The sequence below is a fragment of the Podarcis pityusensis genome (assembly GCF_964106645.2).
Source record: "Podarcis pityusensis genome assembly, chromosome: 6".
Lineage (NCBI taxonomy): Eukaryota > Metazoa > Chordata > Lepidosauria > Squamata > Lacertidae > Podarcis > Podarcis pityusensis.
The window spans coordinates 53593485-53599650 of record NC_138030.1 but is presented as its reverse complement, the minus strand read 5'-3'; positions in this window follow the sequence as shown (position 1 = coordinate 53599650).

Here is a 6166-nt window from a genome sequence, read left to right as displayed (position 1 = left end):
TAGAAGCCCCAGGAGGACAATGCTCAGGGGGTACTATTCTCAGAAGTTGCAGGGAGCCAGAGCTGGTGTGCATTCTGTTGTGCAACATAACCCTGTGATGTTATGTTTCCGATAGCATGTGAGCTCTTTCCTGGGCATTTCCCCAATGCCAGTACTTTGTTCAAAACCTCTTCCAACTACCCCCCCATCAGAATCCACCTAGCTCTCTGCAATCTCACCAAACCAACAATAAAGCCTATGACAGTGTTTGAGAAATACTTTGAGCTTTGAAGGTTACAGGCAATGATTCTGTGGCGATTGCAGATCCAGGAAGTTTTTACACTTCTCAGGGCCAATTCTTATACTGTACTGCATGTTCAAGACGAGCGTAGGAGATCTTCTAAGTGTGCGGATAAAAATGTAGCATGTGAATGTGCACAAAGCAACATGTTTGCAAGCACACCCACAATTCTAGGATGCATATTGGGAAGCTATAGTTGCTAAGACTCCTTCTGTTTTATGCACTCTCTGTAGCTACAGCAGTTTTATAGGTTCAAGGCACGATTCAGAAAACTCTGGGTGCTTCCATGACTGAAGGACAGAGCTTTGCAAACAAATGGAAGTCTACCCTTAATGGAGAAGGCCTTTTGGGTTTCAGTCTTAAGTCTTGTTTTATTTTTTAAATAAACATCTCATAGATATCCAAACAGCTTTACAGAAGGCTTTTGTTTTTAGTGCCAAAGGGTTTCTGATTTTGAGGGTTTGTGTTTTTTGGTGAAAGTTAAAGTATTTCTCTTTTGGACGATGTGCTTGCTTATGCATATGTGTGTGGACTTCATTTCCCCATTATCCCATTAACAGCCAAATGTGTTTGTAGAGGTGGAATAAATAGCTTGCTAAACACTGCTTGTAAAAGTTTCTGTTTAAACAGTTGTTATGAACAGGAAGCATTGGCAGAAATCCATAGATAGGAAATGGAATATGAAAGTCAGATTAAATGAACTGCAAAGCACCAGATTCTGAGTTTTGGGATGTAATCCTACACACACATACTAGGGAGTAATCCTCATTGAACACCTGGGGTTTACTTCTGAGTTAATACATATAGGATTGAGCTCTTAGTGTGTTTCATTCATTCACTGGTCCTGCACAGCTACCATAGGTCAAATTTTGGACATGTTCATCAGCCCCACATTTACTTTATCCTATTTCAGTCTTTACAGTCTCTTTTCTTAGGTTGATAGGTAACTAGGAAATGGGATACAGCCTTCTCTAGTCTTTTGACCAATGAAAACTGTGGCATAGAGCTGCCTGTTCCTAAATAAATATGACTGGATTTCACAGAACTGCTAAAAACAGGAGTGGCTCACCTGGTGAGTGGAGCTGCAGGAAGAGCCTCCTAGGACCAGTGTCACTGCTGCCACGTACTGGGTGGCATGAGGCCAGGGCTGTGTGGACACTCCAGTGGGAGCTTCTGCACAGCCCTGACCTTGCCACTGATTCATCTAGCCCACCTCAGTAAGCACCAGTGAGGCCCCTGCCTCTGTCCCACCAGGCAAGCCCCTGAGATACCTCCTTCTGTTTTCTGAGGAAATGAACATTAACTATTGCTATGTTAAAATGTCTGTATGTATGTTTGTGTTGAGAGGTATATTATATGGAGAAGTATTTTCAAGTGAAAACGTTAAAAAACAAACCCAGTTTTTGGTATTATTGTTCTAGGGCCCAAAATGGTCTTGTTTGGTTTAGACTTGGCTTCACCCTTAGGCATGTCAGTTGGCTTTGGGCGATGTTAGCATAGATTTAATAAAGTTGAGAAGCCCCCTCCCCAGGCACTTCCACTTCAGAATTAACTTCTGCAACTGATATTCCACAGGGGACAAATTCCTCTGACTTCACAATATTGTAGGTAAATGTTTGTGTGAGTCTAAAGAACTGTGCTCGGGGAAGTTGTGTGAGGAGCTTTTTAACCTCATTCCACATCTTGCATTCTCTAGACCTCAACACCATATCTGTGGAGCTCAATACCAGCCCTTACCATGGGTTAACATTCAACTGCTCCAAGTAAGTGATCCGTCCCCCTATGCTCTTGGTGGTACTGTCACTCTGCAGAAGTGTGGCGTGTCTCCCCTGAGCTGTTGAAGTAACCTATATTGTGTAGCTTTCACACAGTCTTCCGCAAAGGAGGTGTGCGGGCAGTGTTGCATTTCCTAATGATAAAAATCCAAATGTACATTGTTTGATTTCATGTACACATTGACTTTCACATTCTCCCATTGAGACGTTATAGGCAATGGGGTGTGTATCTTGAAGAAATTCCTCGCTCCCATGCTGCTTCACAGCAGAGATGAGTGCAAACTGTTGTTTCATATACTAAAATAGCAACTGACCTCATCTGATCAGTGAATGTTTGATTTTGCCATCAGTGTGAACCTATTTGGTACATTTCACTGGATTTGCAAAAAATTAATAATAACGATGGCAGCTCCAGTCTGTGAACCACTAAGCCTAATGCAGCTCACCAGCTAGATTTATTGAGACCCTGGTGAACTGTTATACATGTATGCCATCTCAATAAACCAATTTTTTTCTGCTTTCCTCACTGTTCATAAAAAATAGCTGGTGCTCAACTTGCTGAGTCCTGTCCCTCACCTAGATATTTTATATGTGGGAAATAAGGTAAAATAATGTGTGAATTTCTTCAGACATGCAGAATGCCACTCTAGGTTGGATCCAGACTAAGGTGAGTTTAGGTTCTATTGTAATCAACAGAATTAAACTAATGATGACTTGTCCCCTAGATTGTAATGGGAATGAAAAGTGCAGTCTTATACATGTCTGTTCAGATGTAAGCCCATTGAGTTCAATGGGATCTGCTTCCAGTTAAAGGCTGTAGCTATAGTGAAACGAGCTTAGTATGCATCTAACCTTCTGTGTTTAACTTGCATTCCTTTGTAATGCCTCATAGAGTTCCAGGTCATGGAAGAAAACAACAATATGGTATCTACTTCTATGATAGTTATAAATGCGAAGTGTCGGGGAGGGACTAAGAGTGAGACCAATAAGTAATTCTACACCTGAGTCGGAGATTATCATGTAGCCAATGAAGGTGGGGCAGGAGGAGGAGGTCTGGGTGAGAATGGAGGAAAGAATCACTGTGCCTGATCTTGAGTTTTGAGATGTGAATGGCCTACTGGGATGTTGATCAATAGTATTGCCCCCCTAGTTAAACAGATGTCAGACTGTGTCTAGGTCACAGGATCCAGCCTTTGGTCTCTCTCCCTCTGCTTCCCTTCCCTTCCCTGCATCACACGTCATCTGAATAGTGCTGGTGTAACTGGGAGGGTCACTACAGATCGATGTAAGCTGCTTACATCTCAATCTCCTTAGTGGGTTCTGTTGCCCAGAAATTGGGGAGAATAAAATGTTAGGTGCTTTCCACACATCACATGCATTACTCACACTCTTCGACTGTTTTAATCCATATGAGAGAATGGTACAACTCATATCTTTTCATCACAGTACAATTTCAGTATATCTGAGGTCTGTTCATGTGTACTTTAAATTGTGATTGGAATGGTACAACTCTGCTTCCCCATGCCTCTCCTCGCCTGCTCTGTGTCTTGGTGTATATAACACCCACAAAATTAGGTTCTGAAGAAGCAGCACTTTCAAGTCAGTGTCGTACTGTGTGATGGATTCTTTTTGCCCCCTTTTGTTGTTGTTTTCCCCCCTGCATTTTACAGCAGAAGTAAAGTATAACCAGACTTGGTACATTTTTATTCTGATTACCTTTGTAAAAGCCCACAAGGTGATGTGCTACTTTGAAAACACATTTGTTGTAATGTGTATGTATATATATATATATATAAATATATATATATATATAATGACTATATGAAGGATATTTCTAAATAAAGGTTTAAAAAAACAACAACACCGTCTCCATGCCATCTTCTTTTGCCAAATATTTTACTGTACTTCCACATAATCCAGATTATCTGAACAAGTCTGTTAGGAAGGACGGCAAAGCATACTTGGAGTGGTTGGGTTGGGATATTGGTATACAAATATCTGTTTGGTTTGGTTGGGTCTGGTTGTGACTGATAATAAAAACAGGCAATGCCTCACCTATAGGCTAGAGAAAAATAGCCACGTGATTTAGTTCTGTGCTTGCCCACACTCTTGTTACAGAACTTTCACCTACCATGAAAGGAAGAACTTGGTTTGGTGCCTGGGGAATGCTATGGTGCCCGTTGAGAGACTACTATCTCAAGAAGGGATGCCTTTCTGAATTTGACAGATGAAGCTCCTTCACTAGGAACTTGACGTCTCACATGTTTGCTGAATTTACACTGCGTTTATACCTGATACCCATTTAAGTCCATTAGTCATGATGACTGATAAATACTATCTCCAGAGTCAGAGGCATCACCAGTTGCTGGGGAAAAGAATGGATGATGACTCTTGCTTGTGGTTTCCCATAGGTATCTGGTTGGCCATTGTGGGAACAGAATGCTGGACTTGACAGGCCTTTCGTCTGATCCTGGTGGGATCTTATGTTCTTATGCAAGCAAATTGTTTTTTAAAAGCAAAGAAGCTCCCCCCACAACCCTCCTAATTTTTATTATAATGAGACAAAGTAGGTGGGTTAAGGACAATTTGAACTGACAGTGTCAATTTCCATTCAGTTTTCCTTATCTGTTTCATTAATGGAGCTGCTATAGTCATGCATTAAATTAGGCCCCCCGCCTCCAATCACTCCCAATTATAATGATGCAAAGTGCTGCATCTCCTCATTAGTATACAGGCTTTGCAATGGGAACGGGCAATTTATTGCTTTCCGATCTGCTTAGTGCATCCCTCTTGCCATATGCCGGACAGAGACCTGCCAGTTATCTTGCCTCACTGTGCTTATTCTCACGGAAGGACAAAAGCTGCTGTGAACCACCACCAGGCCCTAGGGAGAAATTGCGAGTGATTTCCTGGGTGAATCTAGAATACGAAAGAATTGGCATTATACACTGCTTCTATTCAAGACAAATTGGCTGGCTAATAAAGAGAGGGTAAAAAGAAAATGATAACATTCCATTTTTCGGACAAATAGGAACCGATTCTCAGGACTCTTTCATACAATGCATGAAGCAACAAAATGGGAAGGGCTTGCTTCATGGAGAGCTCAGATGCCTGGACTTGTCCCATACCTGATGCGTCTGCGGTGGGTGAGGACAGGTGCTAGAAATGGGCAAATATGATGCTGGGAGGTTAGAGCATTTTCTATGTTGATTGTCAAAGGCCCTTGCTTCCACCTGTCCCTCTGAGCACCTCAGTTTATGGTAAATTTTTCATTCAGTCCAAGGTGCTGAAAATAAAACAGGAAGATGCCACCATGAATATCCAGGTAGACTGAACTTCTCAGGAGAGGCTTCTTTAAAGTTCCATGGGTATACTGACTAGTGCTGGCTCCAGGATATTAAGGGCCTTGGAGTACACAGTTTGGGAACTCCTGCCCTAGGCAACTGCAGATCTCCAATATATGCACAGGTAGCGAAAGCATAGCTGTCAAGTGTCCCTAATTTGAAGGGACAGTCCCTTATTCCAGCGCCATGTCCCGCTGCTGTCCCTTATTGACGGATGTCCCTTAAATGATGCCCCTTAAATTTCAAAGGAAGCAGCCGGCCAGGGAGGACGGAGGCTCCAACTGTGTTGCTTGGCTGTGTTGCTCACCCAATAAGAAGTAAGAACAACTGGGGGGTGGAGCGTGCATGCCTTGTGTGTGGCTAGTTAATGCAAGCTGAGGTGGTTTTTGAATACTGGACGCCATTTTGTTGCACGTGCTGCTGCAAACTTTGCAGTGCAAAGCCAGGCCAGGGAGCCATCTTAAGTTGAGGCTGCATAGGCCTTGTGGTGCATGTGATTCAGATTCTATTTAGTTGAACCTCTGGTTACAAAGTTGGTTGGACAGTGTTCTCGAAGCTACCAGCATGAATTTGACCAGACTGCAGGAGGACAGGAAGACTGGAACAGGTGAGGCTGCAGGTCCCTTATTTTGGCTGCTGGTCCCTTATTTTCAAGGCTGCTGGTCCCTTGTTTTCAAATCTGTAAGTTGACAGCTATGAGCGAAAGTGATGTGTACACAACAGGGGCAGCCCATCACATTTTGCCACCTGAAGTGCAACAGAAAGAG